We start from the raw sequence: 24,055 nt of genomic DNA, 5'->3' as shown, positions 1-24,055 counted from the left end.
CCTAAGTCTCTCCATGCGTATAACAGAGGTCATGTCCGTCAACCACAACTGGAAAGAGGGTGGAGAGGGAGATTTCCATTCCTTCAGAATTTGTTTTTTGGCAACAGTTGTCCCCAGTGTCAGAGATTGTTGCACAGCTGTAGGAAAATTCAGAGAGGACTCTGAGCAGCCGAAGATGGCGAGTTCTGCCTCCGGCTGAAGGGCCACCCCGTAGGCCTTAGAGTACCAGTCAAATATTCTGGCCCAGAATCCCGTCAGTGAAGGGCAGAACCAGAAGGCATGAGACAGTGTGCCCTCCGACACTTGACACCTTTCACACAGTGGTGAGATAGTAGGATAAATCTTGTGTAATTTCTGCTTAGAGTAGTGGAGACGGTGAGCGACTTTAAATTGAATCAGCTGATGTCTGCTATTAACTGAGCAGAGTTGTACAACCGACAGGCTCCTTTCCCATATAATGGCAGATAATTCAGTACCAAGTTCTTCCTGCCATGCCTCTCTAATCCTCTCAGTAGAGGCCATGGTACAATCATCAAATAGACACACAAATCTAGAGATGAGGTGCTTGGAGTGAGGAGGGCTCAGCAAAACATCAAAAAGAGCATGTTCATTTGGGAGCGCTTCAAAGGCCTGAATCTTGGATCTAACATAGTTTCTGATTTGTAGGAATCTGAGCCAGTCCGTGCCTGGCAACTCAAACTTCCCCTTCAGTAAATCAAAGGATGCAAAATGACCATCTATATATAGGTCTTTGATGGAAGCCAGACCCCTCTCACTCCAGGCATGGTAGTTTCTATCTGACCAGGGAGGCAAAAAAGAGTGATTCAAACAAATTGGAGTGTGGATGGAAACATCTGGTAGACTCAAAACTTTCCTAACTTGGTTTAGAATTCTGAGGGAGTTTCTCACAACAAAACCCAAATCTTTAAGAGTCCCCGGCCTCTCTAGCTTAGAAAATAAGATGGCTGGCAGAGAAGAGTTGGCAATAGAGCTAGCCTCCATTTTCAGCCACAAGGGGGCCCCAAAAGCTAAATTGTCAGGGGTCCCTTGCCGCCAAAACATTAGAGTTCTAACATTGGCAGCCCAGTAGTAGTGCCTAAACACTGGTAAGGCCAGCCCCCCTTCAGACTTGGGTTTCTGCAAGTGAATTTTCGAAATTCTATGATTTTTATAATTCCAGATATAGGACAGAATTATTGAGTCCAGTTCTTTGAAAAAAGCTGATGTAAGGAAGATGGGGAGGTTTTGACACAGATAGAGGAACCTGGGAAGTGAAACCATCTTAACTGAGTTTATACGGCCAATCATAGACAAGGGCAAGATTTTCCAGTTTTCTATACATTGTTTAAGTCTTAAAACAAAATCACCAAAATTCAACTTAAATATTAATGTAGGATCTCTAGGTATGGTCAGGCCAAGATAGGTGAGGTGGTCTTTTGCCAATTTGAATGGGAGATTTTCCAGGAAACCGGGAGTGAAGACATCAGAGAGAGGCATGAAGTCACTCTTTGTCCAGTTAATTGTGTATCCGGACAGCTTACCGAAGGAGGTGATTAATTCTAGGAGAAGGGGGATCGATTTCTCTGAGTTGTGCAGGTATATTATTACGTCGTCGGCATACAAACTGATACGCGTCTCAATACCTCCGACTTTCAATCCTGCAAGACCTGGGTGACCGCGTATTTTTAAGGCAAGGGGCTCGAGCGCGACGGCGAAGAGGGCCGGCGAAAGAGGGCAACCCTGCTGGACCGAACGAAGTAATGGAAAGCTGGTCGACTTGTCACCATTGGTTATAACGGAACACGTTGGACTGGCATATATGAGCTTTACCCAGGATATGAATGAATCGCCAAATCCGAATCTGTGCAGTGACTCGAACATATAAGGCCACTCAACCTGATCGAAAGCCTTCTGTGCGTCAAGTGACAAAATCGCTGCACCACTGGTCTTACTGTGATCTGCGTATATGGTGTTGAGGAGACGTCTGACATTGAAGAAAGAGAACCTACTCGGAATGAACCCTGTCTGGTCAGGATGTATGATGGATGATAAATGTTTATTTAGCCGGGTAGCCAGCGTTTTAGTGATTACTTTTCTGTCGAAATTCTGGAGTGCTATGGGTCTGTAGTTAGCCGGGTCTAATTCCTCCTTCCCCTTTTTCAAGATGAGGGAGATGTTAGCTTCGTATAGTGTTTTAGGCAAGACTTTGTCCCTCTTAGAACTAGATGCCATTCTGAGAAGGAGTGGGGCAAGAGTGTCGCAGAATTTCTTATAAAATTCACCACCAAATCCATCCGGCCCGGCAGCTTTGCCTGATGGGAATGATTTAATGGCAGAGGTTATTTCTTCCAATGTGAAATCAGAGTCTAAGTCCTTTCTGGCAGCGTCACTGAGTTTGGGGGTTTCAAGAGGGTCAAAAAAGTCATTCAAGTCAGATTGAGTAGCATCACATTTAGCAGAATAGAGTTCACTGTAAAACTCCCTGAAACGGTTGTTTATCTCTTTCGGGTTGGTCAACAGGGCGCCCCTCTTTGATTTGATGGAGAGGATTGACCTGGAGGCCTGAGCACCCTTAAGCTGCCGCGCCAAGAGCCCCTCAGGCTTATCCCCCAATTCAAATTGTTTTTGTCTCAGTTTTAAAAGGAGCCTATTTATTTGCCCACCCAGGATACAGTTAAATTCATATTTCTTCTTCAATATCTTATTATAATCTTCAGGGGATTTAGAGACCTGGTACGTTGCTTCAAGGGCGGTGTTACGACCATGAAGAAGTCTAGGGCAACAGGTGTAACATAAAAAGGTCTAGGAACATAAATGAGATGCACGGAGTTGAAAAATGATCAAACAATGATTTATTTGAAACAAAAGATTTAAGTCACAGGTAAGCCAGTTGCTTCAGGGTGGCCAAAAGCCCAACAAATTTACCTAGAAAATAAAGCAAACTACACTGAAACAAAAACACAATTCTACCCTCCCTAGCCTACAAAAAACAGGAGAAAAGGGGGGATGAAAATAAAGGGCAGCACACCCCTACAGGGCTTCCTGAGTTAGTGGTTAACAAAACAAAAAGAAAACAAAACTGAAATCGAACCCAGGGTTAAGGAATACAGCAAACAGTAGCTAGTGGTAAGACGCCAGAAAACCAGCTACAGGGTCAATACCAGGTCTATCAATAGGCCTCTAAGAGCACAGGTATTAACATGAAAGGCCAATCAAGATCATCAAGTTGAGAACAAAAAGAATAGACAGCAGAGGAGCTAACAGCTAATAAGAGAGAGCTGCAGTCTCAAGTGTACACAGAGCAAGTGCTGGCTGTCGAAGTGGCAGAAGGCACAGCACTGGAGTCTCCCTGGCTTCTTATGCTGGCTTGATTGGGAACCAGCTCCAGGTGAGGGCTCCTCAGTAATCAGTCAATTAGAGGGGGGGGCGTGTCTGGAATAGAGACAGAGGTGAGAAAATGCAACACTGACCAACCCAAGGCCAGGCTCTGACCAAGGCCGTAACACCCCCTCACATAAGAATTTACATATAGTAAATAGATCAAAAATCAAAAACATAATTACTATTACACGTTCAATTTACAAAAGGTTACGTAACTTTTACGGTCACGCCCACTGCCGGGACAGAGCATCCGCTACTATGTTCTCGGACCCCTTCTTGTGTCGGATGTCTAGGTTGTAGTCCTGTGCCATCAGGGCCCAGCGCATCAGTCGGTGGTTGTGGTTATACATCCTGGCCAGGAACACCAATGGGTTGTGATCGGTGTACACCACCACTGGAATTGGGCTGGAACCAACGTAAACATCAAAGTACTGTAGGGCCAGGAGCATGGCGAGGGTCTCTTTCTCAATGGTAGAGTATCCGATCTGGTGACGCTTGAACTTGGCTGAGTAGTAGCAGACAGGATGGCTGAGTTCATCGGTACCATCCTGTAGCAACACCGCTCCAGCTCCAGAGCCACTCGCATCCACCTCCAACTGAAAGGGCCGGGAGAAATCCGGGGCCGCCAACACTGGAGCACTGCAGAGGAGAAACTTTGCATAGCGGAAAGCATATTGACATTCACTGTCCCACACAAACGGCTGCTTTGGGCTGCTCAGTTGGGTTAGAGGGGCCACTACCACAGAAAAGTTCCTGCAGAAACACCTGTAGTAGCCGGTCATCCCTAGGAAGCGCCGGAGCTCACGTCTGGTAGTGGGTGCAGGATAGGCAACGATGGCAGCTACTTTGGCCTCCACTGGGCGTACCTGCCCACAGCCAACTTGCTTACCCAGGTAAGTTACCCTCGCTTTACCAAACTCACATTTGGCCAGATTTAGTGTCAGGGATGCTTCTACCAATCGGACAAAGACAGAGGTTAAGGTGACCATATGCTCAGACCAAGTGTTGGAATATACAACGACATCATCTAAGTACACATTACATGTGGGGACACCACGGAGTACAGTGTTCATTAGCCGCTGGAAAGTGGCGGGTGCGTTACGCATCCCGAATGCCATCACAGTGTATTGTAGAAAATGGTCAGGCGTGACAAAAGCAGATATCTCTGATGCCCTAGAAGTGAGTGGGACCTGCCAATAACCTTTTAATAAGTCTAGCTTGGTGATGAAAACAGCTGAGCCAATGCTGTCAATGCAATCCTCCATGCGAGGTAATGGAAAAGAATCAGGCACAGTAACTGCGTTCACCTTGCGGAAGTCAGTGCAGAAACGAGCAGAACCATCTGACTTTGGAGCTAACAGGCAAGGGGAACTCCAGGAGCTGTAGCTCGGTTTGGCTAGGCCATTTTTAAGCAAGTACTCTGCCTCCTTTTTCATCATCTCCCGCTTTAACATGGGACAACGGTAAGCATGCTGCTTTATGGGAGTGGCATTACCGACATCAATATCATGCTCAAGTACTGTAGTACGTGAAGGCACATCACCAAAGAGTGAGGGAAAAGCATGAATAAGGTTAGTCACATCCTCTTTTTGAACACCAGAAAGATGAGGCAGATGGGAATCCAGTTTGGATAGAATTCCTGAATTTGGCAGCCTACCACACTGCTGAGTGTCATCACGGGTCTTCAAACCATCCTCATCTGAAGATGTAAACAGACCAGACACCAGAGAGATGGAAGCAGCAGTGGACTCAGGCTCTGCTGGCTTGTCCTCCACAGCTTCTCTAGAGTGAAACAGCTTCAGCATGTTAACATGACAAAGACGTGTCTGGCGTTTCCGTTCAGGAGTGTTAATAATATAGTTTGTGTCACCTATTTTACTTTTAACTACATAGGGACCTGAGAAACGGGCAGTAAGTGCAGAACCAGGGATAGGTAGAAGTACTAACACCTTGTCTCCAGGCTGAAAGCTACGTTCCACCGCCTTTTTGTCAAACTGCTTCTTCATGTTCTCCTGGGAAGAAGAGAGGGCTTCTCTGGCTAGAGAACATGCTCTGTGCAAGCGCTCCCGGCACTGAGTGACAAAGTCAAGGACATTAGTTGTAGGTGATGACTTTTCTGACAGTAGCTGTTCTTTCAGTACCTTCAAGGGGCCGCGCACACTGTGGCCAAACACTAGTTCAGCCGGGCTGAAGCCGAGGGACTCCTGCTTGACCTCCCGAATACCAAACAGTACAAAGGGCACACCCTCATCCCAGTCTTTTCCAGTCTCCAGACAGTATTTTCTCAACATAGATTTTAATGTTTGGTGCCAACGTTCCAATGCGCCCTGTGACTCAGGGTGATATGCACTGGAAATAGCATGCTCAATTCCCAGGGACTGTAGAGTCTGTTTGAACACCTTGGACATAAAGTTAGTTCCCTGGTCTGTTTGTACTACTTTGGGCAGACCAAAAGTGGTGAAGAACTTAATCAAAGCTTTGGTAACTGTTGGAGCGGTGATTTTACGTAGAGGAATAGCCTCAGGAAAACGAGTGGCAGTGCACATTAATGTTAGCAGAAACTGATTACCAGACTTTGCTTTTGGTAATGGACCGACACAATCTACAATCACACGCTCAAAAGGTTCCCCCACAGCTGGTATGGGGCAGAGAGGGGCATGTGGAACTACCTGGTTGGGCTTCCCAGTAAGCTGACAAATGCTACACGTTTTGCAGAATTTGGCTACATCAGCTTTTAAACCTGGCCAAAAGAAGTGTCTCAGGATCCTGTTGTAGGATTTTGTAACTCCTAAATGACCAGACCATGGATGTTCATGGGCCAACTCCAGGACATGTTGTCGGTATACAGTGGGAACCACCACCTGACGTACTGTATCCCAATCCTCTTCAGTCTCACCCAGACCGTGCCTGGCCAACGGCACCCAGGAGCGCATCAATACTCCATCATCTAAGTAGAAAGAATGCAGCCTGCACTTTTCCTCTGCTACGTTAGCAGCATTAGCAAAGCATTTTGTGAGAGAAGTGTCAGCTTTTTGGGCGCTGATAAGAGACTCACGAGTTACAGGTAGCTGCATGATGGCCTCCTGGACCACCGGTTCCATGGCAGGACTGGATTCAGACCGACAAGGCACCTCTGTTAGAGGGTCAGCAGTAGGTGGAAGTTTATCCTCCATAAACGCAGTAGCGAGCACAGAGTCAGCAAGGTCTGCACCATCCATTTCCTCCTTTTGCTTACGGGCTTGGGCTCTGGTGAGGACACTGGCAGAGAACACATCAGGATAAGCATGTGAGGCTTCATCATTTAGATCAGTATTTGCAATGTCTACCATTTCAGGGACTGGCCTCACCTTACCTCCTGCGATATCATTCCCCATTATAAACTCAACTCCCCGTATGGGAAATGAGGAACGGACAGCCACCATGAATAAACCAGAGACCAGCTTTGACTGTACATACACATGGTGGAGGGGAGCAGGCACAAAACCCATCTCAATGCCTTGGACTATAGTGCTGGCATTACAAGCAGAGTTTTTATTCAAGGGCAGAACATCAGATAGGATAAAAGATTGTGACCCACCAGTGTCTCTCAAAATCCGGACAGGCTGCTGATCCTCAGTCTTCCCTGTCAAAGACACAAACCCATCAGATATGAAAGGCTTGAAACATTCATCAGGCCCCTCCAATGGCTTGGCAGGCGGTATCTGGGAGACAGGGGGGATTGTTTTGACCAAGCTCACACCTTTTGGTGGAAGAAACCTCAGGGGCTGCTGTTTGCGCTTCAATGTAAAGCAGTCTTTAATCACATGACCAAGTTTGTGGCAGTAGCTACATTCTGTGTCAGACTTGGGTCCTGAAGAAGACACTGTAGAACGCATGGGCTGAGAACCATTTTTACTCAGAGTGTTGTCACGAAAGGAGGGTTCACGTTTTCCCACAAACACACTTTTATGTGTTAACGCGAACTCCTCTGCCAGGACCGCTGCTTCCTGTAATGTGGTTGCTTTTTGTTCATTTAAGTAAACCACAGTGCGATCTGGCACACAAATCTTGAACTCTTCCAAGAGAATTAATTCACGTAGAGAACTGAAGTTATTGGCTTTGCTGGCAAGACACCACCTATCAAAGAGTGTGCCTTTTTCTCTGGCAAATTCAACAAACGTTTGGGAGTAAGATTTTTTCAAATTTCGAAAACGTTGTCTATATGCTTCAGGGACAAGTTCGTATATTCTAAGGATAGCAGACTTAACAGCATCATACTGTAGGCTATCCTCTAAGGAAAGGGCTGCACATGCCTCCTGAGCTCTACCAGTTAATTTACACTGAAGCAATAAGGGCCAGACCTCTTTAGGCCAGTGCAATGCCGCAGCAATGCGCTCAAATGCACTAAAGTAGGACTCAACTTCAGATTCCCGAAATGGAGGAACCAAAGCAATGTTTTTACTCACATCAAAAGCTGGAGCGGGGGCAATTGGGACCGCTGGAGAGGGTGCAGGCGGTGGAGCCAGGGTGCTTGATGATTGGAGCACACCAGACCCAGCACTCACCTTGGACTGCAATTCAAGCTGGCGTATTTTAACTGCAGTGTCCGCCTCAATCCTACGGACTTCCAACTGGAATTTTAGCTCCTCTCTCCGAGCTTCTGCTTTGTCCTGAACTTCAAGCTGAAGGCGAGCCAAACGCACCTTTAATCGGGCCTCCTTCTGGGACCCTGGAGAGCTTCCGTCAGAGAAGGGATCGAACCGTGGAAGTGATTGAGGTACATGAGATGGTGGTGACTTAAACTGGAGTTTTACAACACCACTCACTTCCTCTCCAGGAGATTCAGGGGCCTCCTCAGCAGGAGCATTTGAAGCTCCCTGCTGCTCAGGTAAATTAACTACTCCTTGTTCCACCAAGCCATCGACAATTAGAGCTTTCAACTCCTTTTTCACCAGAGATTTAGACACCACAATGCCATAGTGTGTAGCAATTGAACACAAGTCCTCCTTCCTACATGTGTCAATCAGGTCTAAAGTGGGATTACTCACAAACTCCTCCAAATTAAAAGCCATACCTTTTAGCACCACAGCCAAAGGCAGGAGGAGAAGACAAGACAGCCAAAACACAGCTTGTGCACACAGAAAGCAGAAAGTTTGGCCCAAACTTTCAACAATAGCACCAGGCTACTACAAATTTCCTAGACTATAACCCAGATTACAAAGAAAATCCCGGATGAGCCCCCATTTATGTTACGACCATGAAGAAGTCTAGGGCAACAGGTGTAACATAAAAAGGTCTAGGAACATAAATGAGATGCACGGAGTTGAAAAATGATCAAACAATGATTTATTTGAAACAAAAGATTCAGTCACAGGTAAGCCAGTTGCTTCAGGGTGGCCAAAAGCCCAACAAATTTACCTAGAAAATAAAGCAAACTACACTGAAACAAAAACACAATTCTACCCTCCCTAGCCTACAAAAAACAGGAGAAAAGGGGGGATGAAAATAAAGGGCAGCACACCCCTACAGGGCTTCCTGAGTTAGTGGTTAACAAAACAAAAAGAAAACAAAACTGAAATCGAACCCAGGGTTAAGGAATACAGCAAACAGTAGCTAGTGGTAAGACGCCAGAAAACCAGCTACAGGGTCAATACCAGGTCTATCAATAGGCCTCTAAGAGCACAGGTATTAACATGAAAGGCCAATCAAGATCATCAAGTTGAGAACAAAAAGAATAGACAGCAGAGGAGCTAACAGCTAATAAGAGAGAGCTGCAGAGAGCAAGTGCTGGCTGTCGAAGTGGCAGAAGGCACAGCACTGGAGTCTCCCTGGCTTCTTATGCTGGCTTGATTGGGAACCAGCTCCAGGTGAGGGCTCCTCAGTAATCAGTCAATTAGAGGGGGGGGGGCGTGTCTGGAATAGAGACAGAGGTGAGAAAATGCAACACTGACCAACCCAAGGCCAGGCTCTGACCAAGGCCGTAACAGGCGGGAAGAGCGTTTTCAATCTCTAATATTCGTTTTTCTCTTTCCTTCTTGGCAGCGGACTCAAATGAGATAATATCCCCCCGAATGACAGCCTTTAATGTCTCCCATAGAGTGGAGTCTGATACCTCACCGTTGTCATTGAATTCCATGAAATGTTTTAATTTGGTGGTAATGTATTCTATGAATTTCTCTTCAGCAAGTAAAGAGGGGTTGAAACGCCAAGAGTAAGTTTGTTTGGGAAGAGAGAGACTTAATGACAGTGTTAAGGGGGCATGGTCAGAAATCAATATATTATGGTATTTTGTATTGGTGACGTGGGAGATCAAATGAGAATCTATTAAAAAATAATCTAATCTGCTGTACGATTTGTGGGCATGGGAGTAGAATGAATATTCTTTATCCGTAGGGTGCTGAACCCTCCAGATATCGACTAAATTTCTGGACTTAATTAAGTTGTTCAGGACATGTACAGATGTGATGTTTGGGGGCGGACTTGAAGATAGCCTGTCTAAGTACGGATCCAAGTAACAGTTCAGGTCACCCCCTATTATTATGTTTGAATTGCTGGCATCGGGGAGTAAGTCAAAAACCTTCCTAAAGAAGGTAGGGTCATCTATATTAGGACCATAAATATTAAGTAGGGTCAACGGAAATGAATGAATGCTGCCAGAAACTAAAATATACCTGCCCAGAGGGTCTGAAATCATAGAAGTGAGTTGAAAAGGAATATTTTTCTTAAAAAGGATAGCGACACCACGGGCATGAGAAGTAAAAGAAGATTGAAAGACCTGCGAGATCCAGCTGCGCCTGAAACTACGCTGTTCGGTTGCTTTGATATGAGTCTCCTGTAAAAAAATGATATCAGAAGATAAAGATTTGAGGTATCTGAAGACTCTCTCCCTTTTCATAATCTGGCCAAGCCCCTTGACATTCCAAGAAGTTAATGTGATGTCCCTACCACCCAGCTGAATTCTATCCTGAGGCCCAGGCATGTGAGAACAGAAGCGACATTTCTGCAACTAAGCACAGATAAACATGACAAAAAGGAGTGACTGGCGGTACTGTAAAAATAAGAAATACACAAAAAAAACACACAATACACCTGTCTGAGATGAACACACAAGCAATACACATTCCCCCTCGCGCCCCCCAGAACTTGGCACGAAATATCCCATTTAAACAAAAACCACGATGGGAATCGAACTCACCTTTCCATTCAACCCCACCAGCTTAAACATAATAGGTTACCCCAACCAGCCGCATTTGGTAATAATCATAGGTAATACATTTTTTTTTTTTTTTTTTTTTTATCAAATGTTGTTGTTTTTTTGTTTTTTTAGACATTTAGGTAATAATAAAATTCAAACTTAATCTTTGTCGCCCTCTACTGGATGTCAGCTATTACAGCCACAGATTCATCCAGGACAGTCTGACTTTCCACTTAAGTAAGTACATCTAACAAAAATAGGGCGTGAATTCTTAATCAGAATAAACAAGATGTCAAAATAATAATAATAATAATAATAATAATAATAATAGTGATAAAAAAAAGTAGCCTATAGCCTATATATATATGTATATATATTTTTTTTTAACATAAAATTATAAACTTTTTTTTTTTTTTTCCTCGTTTTTATAGAACTACTAGAGTTATAAACATATTAATAGACTCCAACAAAAGTACCAGTTATTATTGTTTGAGAAACGGGAGCCCATAGTTACTCGTTTACCCCACAGGATATCAGTCCTTGGTCATTTTCTTTCTGATGAACTCCGATGCTTCCTCGGGTGTGCTGAACCGATGACGAGCTCCATTGTGTTTAATCTCCAGGGTGGCGGGGAAGCGGAGAGAGTATTCCACTCCCTTGTTCCTCAAATCGGTCTTGACTTGTTTGAAGGAAAACCTCCGATCCGTGACTTGCTTGGAGTAATCCGGGAAAAACATGATCTTGGATCCCTGCCACACGATCTGCCCCTTCTCCCTGGATGCCCGAAGTATGTCTTCCTTCACTTGGTAACGGAGCATGTTGACAATGATGGGCCGTGGTCGGCCGCCGCCCCCTTCTCTTTGATCACGCCTTGCTGGGCCAGTGGGGACCCGGTGTGCCCGCTCTATCTCCAGCGAGGTGAACTGGTGCTCCAGCATGACTGGAATCTCACGTTGTAAAAACTGGATCATGTCGTCTCCTTCTTTCATCTCCGGTATCCCCACGATTCTGACATTGCAGCGTCGCCCTCGGTTATCCAAATCATCAACGTGGTCTCGCAACTTTTGCATTTCTTCCTGGATAGCATCGGATTTTTGTTTGGATCCGTCAACGGCAGTCTCCAGTGTAGCAATCCGTCCCTCCGCCTCTTCTATACGGGAGCCCAATGCCTCGACTCTCCCCTCGATGCCTTCCACCGTAGTCTTGATTTCTTTCGTGTCTTGTTCAATGTTCTGTGTGGATATACCGATTGCTCTTATCTCCGCGGCGAGGAAGCTCAATGTGGGCTCAGTCTCACTGGTCGCGCCTGGCGCTGGAGCTACCTCACCTGTTGATAGCCTGCTAACGTAGCCATCCATGGTTGTGCTAGGATTAGCTTTAGCAATTTGCTGTGAGGCAAGACGCTGATTGTTCTTAGTTTTTCGGCCAGAAGGCATTTATATTTCGGTTCCTGCGAGACAACCAACTGTGTTTTGTAGTTAACCAGCACTATGTTGTACAAAAAGACCGGGGTAATTATCGATAATTTTATAATCTGGTGTTAGGTTCCACGGAGCAACTTTCTACGCCGCCATCTCCCTCGAGAGCCCACGTGATCTCCCCTCACGCCCATCCCATCTGGGCCCTTCTTGATCTAACTTCGTTCTCTCTCTTTCTTTATTAAAAAATATATATATAAAAAATTACTAACCTAAACTTGTACCACTAACCTAAACTTGTACCACTGTTCCTTCAGAAGTTGTAGTTGTCATAGACTGTGCTCCATAGTTGATTGCTCTATTGCTGACAAAAATGTGTTATTGTAAGTCGCTTTGGATAAAAGCGTCTGCCAAATGACGTAATGTAATGTAATGTAATGTAGTAATAAAGAATGGATGGAAACTAATGAACCTCAGTTAAGAAACACTTGAGTTACCTGCAGCAGCAGTTTGTGGTTAAAAAAAATCTGGTCAAAAAGGAGACTTGAACAAACAGATGATAATTTACACAGGCAAGAAACTATTTAATTGCTCAGTCTGTGGTAAAGGTTTTGGCCATAAAGGAGACTTGAAGAGACACAATAGTTCACACAGGAGAGAAACAATTTAATTGCTCAGTCAATCTGTGGTAAATGTTCTGGCCATAAAAGGAGACTTGAAGAGACGCATGATAGTTCACACAGGAGAGAAACAATTTAATTGTTCAGTGTGTGGTAAATGTTTTGGTCAAAAAGGAGAGTTGGAATCACATGATAGTCCACGTAGGAGAGTCTGTTATAATGTTTAAATAAATAATTTACTATACATATTGTCAAGTGTTTCTAATTTCGACACCATACAGGCATTAAAAAATTGGATGTGTGTGTTCAGGGATGCATGGGGGCGGGAGGAGAACAATATGAAACGATGAAGGTTGGGGTAGTGGTCTATAGTTCCTGCAAGAAATTCAAACCACTTTCACCCATGGAGAGAGATAAGATGGTGCAGAGGACGGTGAAGAGAGAGAGAGAGAAAGAGAAAATTGGAGTGATGAGGGTGCAATTTAAGCAATTTAGAAGAGAAAGATTTGGGCTGAGATTGGAAAAACTCTGCTGATAGGTTGTTTTTTAAATGAAATCAAAAGGTTATAAAAAGCGTCAGTATAGGATTCTAAAATAGCTTTCAATTGAAGTGGATGAATGTAGTTATAATTAATTTCATTAATTTCGTGTTTCTGAAAATCTAAAACCATTGTTTTGTACACAAAGTGGGCCTAAAGATCCAAACTGCAGTCAGTAGTCCAGTAAAAATGTCACTTGACCTCACACTAATTGCAACAAAACCAAACTCAACTGATTTTGTATCCTCAATATGTCCTCAATGAAGGAAAAAAAGTGTTAAGGAAATGTATGAAGGGAAAATTTTGAAAATGACCTATATGATGCTACCAAAAACGTTTATTTATTTATTTTTTAACATTTATTTTTATTTTTATTTTTATTTTTTTTATTTTCTCCTTGAAGCAAAAAACACATACAGGATATAAGTGATGAGATTTATGGCACATTAAAAAAAAAAAAAAAAGGCTTCCATAGGCTGCCATAGGCTACCATCATATTTAGGTCATTTTCAAAACTTTCCCTTCATACATTTCCTTAACACTTTTTTTCCTTCATTCAGGACATATTGAGGATACAAAATCAGTTGAGTTTGGTTTTGTTGCAATTAGTGTGAGGTTGACCCACATATTTGCGTAAAATGCCTGGAGGCACTAATCTTGGTCTTTCTAGTGTTAAAAACAGCTGTGCTTAAAGCTGCGGGATCAAAACATAGTGGAGCACATAATATATGCTCAAAGAGGTGCAGACTATTATAGAAAAATAACTAGTCACACACTCCTTATAATAAAGTCTCTTCCAGCCAGCAGTGCGACAAGGAGTGATCTACCAGCCAGCTACCGACTCCAATTTGAATCTAATTAACAGCATTGAAAACGGTAAACCTAGACTTGATTTCCATCTCGAATAGATGTTAAATTAATAATGCCCTTCAGCCCTGCTGTCAGCTGCTGTGTGTGATGTGTGCTCTCTAGAGATGCCTGCTTTTCTGCATACCTCATTATTTGCCTGCCAGGCTATTCATAGAGGCAGCAGAGTTCAAAGTGCATTCCACTGACTGCACAGGACAACAAGGTACTCCTCCTGAGACCACTGCAAAATTGATGTGTGATGTTAAGATTTTACATAAGCTCAGTGCTCTGTTTTAAATATAGATAGAAATATGGATCATGTATGTCCATTATGAAGTACAGTATGTACTGAAGCTACCAGAAGGAGTTTTGGAGTCTGGTGGTTGAATTGGCTAAAACACATAGGACCGACTGTAAAGGATAATTTAATCTGGCTTTTGACCTTTCTTAGTCTTTAGTCCCTAATGCACTGGCAGCGTCAGACGCTCGCGTTTTGAAGTGCACCCATTGTTTTAAATGGCCGAACACGCACCAAGAGCGTTCTGATGCGCGTCAAACTGCCTTGACGCCCGTACTCCGAACCTGTTTAGATTTGGGAGCATCAAATGAGGTTCCAGCAGCGACCAAAGTGCTCTGAGCTCCCCCTCCCTCTCTGCCCACTTCCATCCCCGTCTGTCTCCTATGCTCCTCAAACAAATCTTGCGGCGGTTTAAATAGGCTACAGCAAACATTGCATTAATACGCTACACAAGACTACAAAGTGAGAATAATGTTCTAAACGCATCGGCTAGCAAAATATAGCCTATCCCTGGATGTCATGATGAGATTAGATTATTGAAAGTTTGGACAGAATGATTGCATCATTTTCTCCTGCAGCGCTGCCTTTTTTTCCCTCCCCCTCTGCACAGCAGACAGGTAGGATGATCCAACAGCCTCTGAATGACAGGGGCTCAAAACGACGGTATAACAACCTTTTGTCATCTGTCATTGTGCCTGCCTACATATAAATTAGTGGCCTTTCCCCAAAATACTGATGGTTATGTCATTCTGTGGTGTACATTATACATTTCAGATCTGATGCTTGCAGTGCGCTATACTGTAGGAGCAGAAATTTAAATTAAAGTTTCGCTCCTAGTGCGTTTCGGGCTTTTGGTTTGTTATCTCTCTCTCTCTCTCTCTCTCTCTCTCTCTCTCACTCTCTCTCTCTGTCTGTCTGTCTCTCTCTCTCTCTGTCCCTCTCTCTTTCTCTCTCTCTCTCTCAGACAGCATCCACACACAGGTGCCAGCTGGTATTAAGACCACAAATACACCACCGCTGTGTCTCTGTCTCCCTCTACACACACACACACACACACACACACACACACACACACACACACACACACACACACACACACACACACACACACATGTATAGTCCACAACTCTGACTCATCACATTATTTTAGGACTAACACAAATCCTCGAAACGCAGGCAGGCGTGAATATTTCAGCAGCCTATTTTTACCCCATAGTGCTTTTCACTGTTGTCCCTGAACCAGCGTGAGCCGATACCTTTTGATGGCTTTGGGGGAAGTGTTGGGATTTCACCTTGCCGACTCCACTCCCTCTGTAAGAACCAGTTGTAAGAGGAGACCGTGAGTCACTACTATTTTGAGGGAATTTGTGGCGTGCGTGAGTAACAGATTGTCGGCCCATAGAGAGATGGCCAGAGGCTAATAGTGTGGCTTGTGCTTATGCTTTCATAGATTGTATTGACCTTTAAAAGGCACTTGTACTGTACCAGCTCAGACAGTGGAGATTACAGTAGGGGTTTGTCTGCCAAGTTGCTTTTGACTCCCACCAAAATGTGTTTGCCAGCCGTTTCCTCTGACTGTCTTTTGAGACTTCCTGGATTCCCTCATCTCTTGAATTAGGGTTCTGCCTGGATCAGACACACAGACATGGTAGATGATGAGATCTCCTCCTATCCCAGAGCCCCCTTCATGCCTGACATTAACATGTATATGTTAAGGTACTGTATGTGCTAGACAGCGACAGGAAAGCAGGGAAGGAGAGAGGGGAGAAGATGCAGCAAATGGCTGCAGGTCAGATTCGAACACAGGTCGGCTGTGTGAAGGACTAAAGCCTTAATGGTACGTGTTCTACCAGGTGAGCCACCGGGACGCCACCGATAATTATACTGTTAATGTGGCTTAGGGCTAATGTCCACCAGCTCCGGAACAGATGCAGTACGGCTGCGAACAGACCCACACTCATGTAATCTGTCAGACAGATGCGGGATCCACCAAAAATAGAACGGGTGCGTAATCTTTCCGTACCGCATGTATTGCCCATCTATTAACATGGGCGAGAGTCTGATCCAGCAGTTTTACCGGATCCGCAGCACAGCCGTAACCCACCTGGTGTACATCTGTTGTAAATGCATTTCTGACCACCTCCAGAGTTGGGTGTGGGAATCTTCAATGCATCTTGGTTGCATGTACATCTGGATTTAATTTTTAAAAATTGCTCTATTTATGGATAAAGCAATTTTTTGCAATTACATTGCATATTAATGCCAAGTGGAAGCCTCCTTCCTGTTTTAAGGGTTGAGAGGGAATTGTTCGATACTCCGTGGCCTTGCAGGGAGGAGCTCAGCTCTCCTCAAATCTAGCTGGCCTCTCTGTCCATGGTGCTGATCACCGCAAAAACCCTAATCCATGTAGAGGGGCCTGCTCCTGTGTCTTCCTGCAGCACCACAAATATTCATAAACATCCTTACATATGGTTCCATATAAACGATCAGATACTTCTCATCTTCTCATTTCATTTATTTGTTTAATTTATCATTGATTTGCATAGGGACAGATACAGTACATACATGTACACATAATATTTAGCAAGAAACGTCTGATGTCATGTATCAAAACATTTGTAGCCTAAGCTCATTTGCAATGCCATCCCTAGATGTTATTAAAACCACTTATTAAAAGCAAAGTACAGTAAAATACAGTAAAATATATAGTAAACATAAACAAGGGTATCATAAAATCAGTTAATCAATCAATCAATCAATCAATCAATCAATCAATCAAATAAAACAATCATACACAACGGATATAAACACCCACATACCCACCGCACCGACACAGTCATTCGTGGGGACAATGGTAATTACTCTTCAGGAACTCTTCATTATGTGCCTCTTGCAGAAGTTTGTTTAATCACAACAAATTTGCACGCGCGCGCGCGCGCACACACGCACACACACACACACACACACACACACACACACACACACACACACACACACACACACACACACACACACACACACAAACACAATCCAAGTAAATTTGTTTTGCCAGGACTAGATAGTATAGTCTTATGGTATAGACAGTATATTTATATATTTATATATATATATATATATATATATATTAGGGGTGTCACGATACACTCAGTTCACGATACGATACGTATCACGATACTGGGTTCACGATAACGATACGATACGATACGATTTTAACAATATTTTTTTAAACTTGAATAATGACAATATATGACTGGAAAAGTAGTATTTTATTTGAAATGCACAAATACAAAACATGCTGTTGTGGGAAATTGTTATTACAATAACAACTAGAAAATATAGCCGCAAGCGGCGATGGGCGGGGTTCAAGCCTTGCGCAGATGACAAAGCTTCTGATTCTGACTAGGACATCCTCCTTGATATATCTGACAAGTTTCGCGATCATTGGACAAACAGGTGTGGAGTTACAGCCTTTTTTATGTTAAGCCACGCCCATTTCTGGCGTTTATGGCGCCCCCTTTTGGTCGAATTGCACAAAATTTGACACACATGGTCTAGGATGGTCTCCGAAGACCTCCTGCAAGTTTCGTGAAGATTCCTTAATCGGTCATGAAGTTATGACAATTTAGCTGTGAGGCCACGCCCTCTCACAAATTTAACGATCAATATCTCCGAAACTAAAGTAGCTTTCAAAAATCCACCAATCACGATTGTAGAGCTTGCTCCATAGATGCTTCCTGGCGAGTCTGGTGCAAATCGGTTCAACGGTCTAGGAGGAGATGTCAAAAATGTGTTTTCCAAACTTTTCCAAATATCTCAAAAACTTTCCAGGCGGACCTTGAGGAAACTGGGGGGTACTTTGAAGAGCAGGTTCACCTGAACATCTGGAAAAAAAAAGTTTGAAAATCGGACCAACGGCGTGGAAGTTATGGCCTTTCAAAGTTTGAAATTTGAACCCCTAATTATAGCGCCCCCATCAGGCCGATTCACAAAATATTTCTGGAGCATCTAGGAACCAACCATATCTGTCAGTGGGCCAAATCTCATGTCTCTGCAGTATACCAACTCACGGGAATTTGCAATGAGGCAGAGAGGAAAAGAAAAAATAAACCATAATATAGCCGCAAGCGGCGATGGGCGGGGTTCAAGCCTTGCGCAGATGACAAAGCTTCTGATTCTGACTAGGACATCCTCCTTGATATATCTGACAAGTTTCGCGATCATTGGACAAACAGGTGTGGAGTTACAGCCTTTTTTATGTTAAGCCACGCCCATTTCTGGCGTTTATGGCGCCCCCTTTTGGTCGAATTGCACAAAATTTGACACACATGGTCTAGGATGGTCTCCGAAGACCTCCTGCAAGTTTCGTGAAGATTCCTTAATCGGTCATGAAGTTATGACAATTTAGCTGTGAGGCCACGCCCTCTCACAACTTTAACGATCAATATCTCCGAAACTAAAGTAGATTTCAAAAATCCAAAAATCACGATTGTAGAGCTTGCTCCATAGATGCTTCCTGGCGATGTTGGTGCAAATCGGTCCAACGGTCTAGGAGGAGATGCAAAAAATGTGTTTTCCAAACTTTTCCAAATATCTCAAAAACTTTCCAGGCGGACCTTGAGGAAACTGGGGGGTACTTTGAAGAGCAGGTTCACCTGAACATCTGGAAAAAAAAAGTTTGAAAATCGGACCAACGGCGTGGAAGTTATGGCCTTTCAAAGTTTGAAATTTGAACCCCTAATTATAGCGCCCCCATCAGGCCGATTGACAAAATATTTCTGGAGCATCTAGAAACCAACCATATCTGTCAGTGGGCCAAATCTCATGTCTCTGCAGTATACCAACTCACGGGAATTTGCAATGAGGCAGAGAGGAAAAGAAAAAATAAACCATAATATAGCCGCAAGCGGCGATGGGCGGGGTTCAAGCCTTGCGCAGATGACAAAGCTTCTGATTCTGACTAGGACATCCTCCTTGATATATCTGCCAAGTTTTGCGATCATTGGACAAACAGGTGTGGAGTTACAGCCTTTTTTATGTTAAGCCACGCCCATTTCTGGCGTTTATGGCGCCCCCTTTTGGTGGAATTGCACCAAATTTGACACACATGGTCTGGGATGGTCTCCGAAGACCTCCTGCAAGTTTCGTGAAGATTCCTTAATCGGTCATGAAGTTATGACAATTTAGCTGTGAGGCCACGCCCCTCTCAACTTTAACGATCAATATCTCCAAAACTAAAGTAGCTTTCAAAAATCCACCAATCACGATTGTAGAGCTTGCTCCATAGATGCTTCCTGGCGAGTCTAGTGGAAATCGGTCCAACGGTCTAGGAGGAGATGCAAAAAATGTGTTTTCCAAACTTTTCCAAATATCTCAAAAACTTTCCAGGCGGACATTGAGGGTCCTTAAGGCAAATTTGTAGAGCAGGTCCACCTGAACATCTGGAAAAAAAAAGTTTGAAAATCGGACCAACGGCGTGGAAGTTATGGCCTTTAACGTAAAACCGTCGATTATAGCGCCACCTTCAGGCCGATTCGAAAAATATTTTTTGAGCACCTACCTGCCAACAATATCTGTCATTTGGCCAAATGTCAGGTCTCTACCATTTACCAACTCACGGGAATTTGCGTTGGGGCAGATGAACAAGAATAATAATAATAATAATAAACCAGCACAAAAACAATAGGGTTTCAGCCCCTTCGGGGCTTGAACCCCTAAATATAGCCGCAAGCGGCGATGGGCGGGGTTCAAGCCTTGCGCAAATTGAGCACCTAATAGTCCTTGAGGCAAATTTGAGGAGCACGTTCAGGTGAACATGTGGAAAAAAGTTGCTTGAAAATTGGAGAAACAGCCTGGGAGTTACAAACGGGTGTGAAGTTATGGCATATTTTGTTAGGCCACGCCCCCATTTCACATCTGTGGCGCCCCCTTTTGGTCAAATTGCGAAATAGCATGCCAGAATTGCCATTCCAGATGAAGCTGAGAAGTTTGCAACTGATGAAGCGAATGGACTTGATTTACAGCTATTACATGCTTACACCATAGACCCCGCCCAATTTCACCAATGATGACAAAACTACTGATCTTGACTAGGACATCTTCCCTGATATATCTGCCAAGTTTCGCGACCATTGGACAAACAGGTGCAGAGTTACGGCCTTTTTTGTGTTAGGCCATGCCCATTTCTGGCGTTTATGGCGCCCCCTTTTGGTCGAATTGCACAAAATTTGACACACATGGTCTAGGATGGTCTCCGAAGACCTCCTGCAAGTTTCGTGAAGATTCCTTAATCGGTCATGAAGTTATGACAATTTAGCTGTGAGGCCACGCCCTCTCACAACTTTAACGATCAATATCTGTACTGTACTGTACACTCTTCTTACCATACTTGACTTATTGTGTTGAAGTATGGGGAAACACCTATAGAAGCAACTTACAGACAATATGCAACATGCAAAAGAGAGCAATAAGGATAGTGAATAAGGTAGGTTATCATGAACACACAAATGTACTGTTTCATAAATCAAAGATGCTGAAGTTTTGGGATCTGGTGGAGTTCAAAACCGCCCAAACTCTGTATAAAGCGCGACATAATTTACTTCCTGGTAATATACAAAAACAGTTCAGTGATAGAGAAGGTGGTTATGAGCTGAGAGGGAGATTAAATTTCAAACAACCAATTGTTCATAGCACTCTGAAGAGCATGTGCGTATCTGTCTGTGGTGTGAAACTGTGGAATAAATTACCTGACGAGATCAAAGAAAGTAATAATCTTGTGCAATTCAAAAAAAAGTATAAAAACATTATTCTGGAGAAGTATAGACGTGATGGTTCATAATCAGGACTTATGGGTCACTTGTATTTCCTGAAGTATGTTTGGTATTAGCTATGTATGGGTAATTATATGTATATGTGGTAAGTAGCCTATGTGTGTATAGGCATGTATGATTAATTATGAGCATGTGCTATTTGTGTGTGTAAATCAATGCATGTATGTATCCATGTGTATGCATATGTACTGCATATGTTTACATATAACGTAAAGGAATAAGGGTAAGGGCATTTAATAAGCTAGCTAGCTTCAGCCCTAAAACCCTTTCGGTCAGCCTTATGTATCTTTTGTTTTTTTCTGTTTTTTTTTTCTATTCTGTGAATATTCTTTCCTTTCTGATCGAAATAAACTAACTAACTAAACTAACTAACTATCTCCGAAACTAAAGTAGATTTCAAAAATCCACAAATCACGATTGTAGAGCTTGCTCCATAGATGCTTCCTGGCGATTTTGGTGCAAATCGGTCCAACGGTCTAGGAGGAGATGTCAAAAATGTGTTTTCCAAACTTTTCCAAATATCTCAAAAACTTTCCAGGCGGACCTTGAGGAAACTGGGGGGTACTTTGAAGAGCATGATCACCTGAACGTGTGGAAAAAAGTTGTTTGAAAATCGGACAAACGGCGTGGAAGTTATGGCCTTTCAAAGTTTGAAATTTGAACCCCTAATTATAGCGCCCCCATCAGGCCGATTCACAAAATATTTCTGGAGTATCTAGGAACCAACCATATCTGTAAGTGGGCCAACTCTCATGTCTCTGCAGTATACCAACTCACGGGAATTTGCAATGAGGCAGAGAGGAAAAGAAAAAATAAACCATAATATAGCCGCAAGCGGCGATGGGCGGGGTTCAAGCCTTGCGCAGATGACAAAGCTTCTGATTCTGACTAGGACATCCTCCTTGATATATCTGACAAGTTTCGCGATCATTGGACAAACAGGTGTGGAGTTACAGCCTTTTTTATGTTAAGCCACGCCCATTTCTGGTGTTTATGGCGCCTCCTTTTGGTCGAATTGCACAAAATTTGACACACATGGTCTAGGATGGTCTCCGAAGACCTCCTGCAAGTTTCGTGAAGATTCCTTAATCGGTCATGAAGTTATGACAATTTAGCTGTGAGGCCACGCCCTCTCACAACTTTAACGATCAATATCTCCGAAACTAAAGTAGATTTCAAAAATCCACCAATCACGATTGTAGAGCTTGCTCCATAGATGCTTCCTGTCGATTCTAGTGGAAATCGGTCCAACGGTCTAGGAGGAGATGCAAAAAATGTGTTTTCCAAACTTTTCCAAATATCTCAAAAACTTTCCAGGCGGACCTTGAGGAAACTGGGGGGTACTTTGAAGAGCAGGATCACCTGAACATGTGGAAAAAAGTTTTTTGAAAATCGGACAAACGGCGTGGAAGTTATGGCCTTTCGAAGTTTGAAATTTGAACCCCTAATTATAGCGCCCCCATCAGGCCGATTCACAAAATATTTCTGGAGTATCTAGGAACCAACCATATCTGTCAGTGGGCCAAATCTTATGTCTCTGCAGTATACCAACTCACGGGAATTTGCAATGAGGCAGAGAGGAAAAGAAAAAATAAACCATAATATAGCCGCAAGCGGCGATGGGCGGGGTTCAAGCCTTGCGCAGATGACAAAGCTTCTGATTCTGACTAGGACATCCTCCTTGATATATCTGCCAAGTTTTGCGATCATTGGACAAACAGGTGTGGAGTTACAGCCTTTTTTATGTTAAGCCACGCCCATTTCTGGCGTTTATGGCGCCCCCTTTTGGTGGAATTGCACCAAATTTGACACACATGGTCTGGGATGGTCTCCGAAGACCTCCTGCAAGTTTCGTGAAGATTCCTTAATCGGTCATGAAGTTATGACAATTTAGCTGTGAGGCCACGCCCCTCTCAACTTTAACGATCAATATCTCCAAAACTAAAGTAGCTTTCAAAAATCCACCAATCACGATTGTAGAGCTTGCTCCATAGATGCTTCCTGGCGAGTCTAGTGGAAATCGGTCCAACGGTCTAGGAGGAGATGCAAAAAATGTGTTTTCCAAACTTTTCCAAATATCTCAAAAACTTTCCAGGCGGACATTGAGGGTCCTTAAGGCAAATTTGTAGAGCAGGTCCACCTGAACATCTGGAAAAAAAAAGTTTGAAAATCGGACCAACGGCGTGGAAGTTATGGCCTTTAACGTAAAACCGTCGATTATAGCGCCACCTTCAGGCCGATTCGAAAAATCTTTTTTGAGCACCTACCTGCCAACAATATCTGTCATTTGGCCAAATGTCAGGTCTCTACCATTTACCAACTCACGGGAATTTGCGTTGGGGCAGATGAACAAGAATAATAATAATAATAATAAACCAGCACAAAAACAATAGGGTTTCAGCCCCTTCGGGGCTTGAACCCCTAAAAACATGAGATTGGAGATAAGGCTTATCTTGAAATAGAATGAGTTACAGCGTCACTTAGATTTACTTTGAACTAAAAGGTTTCTCAGCAGTATAAATTCTCATTATGCATCTTCAGTTTTTCTTCAAACTCAAACAACAAGACTTTTCTTAGTCTATTTTTTATGCATCTTCAGTTTTTCCTGTCAAGTAAACAGTTTTGCCAGAAACTCAATTGAATGGTTTCTCTCCTGTATAACTTCTCATGTGTCTCTTCAGAGACTTGTTCAACTGAACTACTTTCCACACATTGAACTTCAACAAACAAAGACGTTTCTTTGTCTACTTAAAAAAAAAAAAATTTTTTTTTTTTTTTTTTTTTTTTTTTCACGATATGAGATTTCATCTCAACGATACATATCGTGACGTTTTACTATCGCGAAATTTCGTGGGACGATATATTGTGACACCCCTAATATATATATATATATATATATCAGAGGAGGTTTTTCCAGTGAGGCATAGGAGGATGGTCCTCCTCTATTAG

The 24,055-nt window shown here is 43.4% G+C and overlaps 1 protein-coding gene across 1 annotated transcript in view; it reads left to right on the top strand.

The window, feature by feature from the left end:
• LOC310800100 (uncharacterized protein) overlaps positions 1-24,055 on the top strand; it is a gene marked incomplete at both ends in the record, with an annotated part of 199,221 nt that overhangs the window by 79,909 nt on the left and 95,257 nt on the right. The gene's annotated exons all lie outside the window — the stretch shown is intronic.

This window comes from Poromitra crassiceps (genome assembly GCF_964638095.1).
Source record: "Poromitra crassiceps genome assembly, chromosome: 2".
NCBI classification, from domain to species: domain Eukaryota; kingdom Metazoa; phylum Chordata; class Actinopteri; order Beryciformes; family Melamphaidae; genus Poromitra; species Poromitra crassiceps.
Note: the sequence above shows the minus strand (reverse complement) of the source record. Positions and strands in the feature narration are given on the sequence as shown.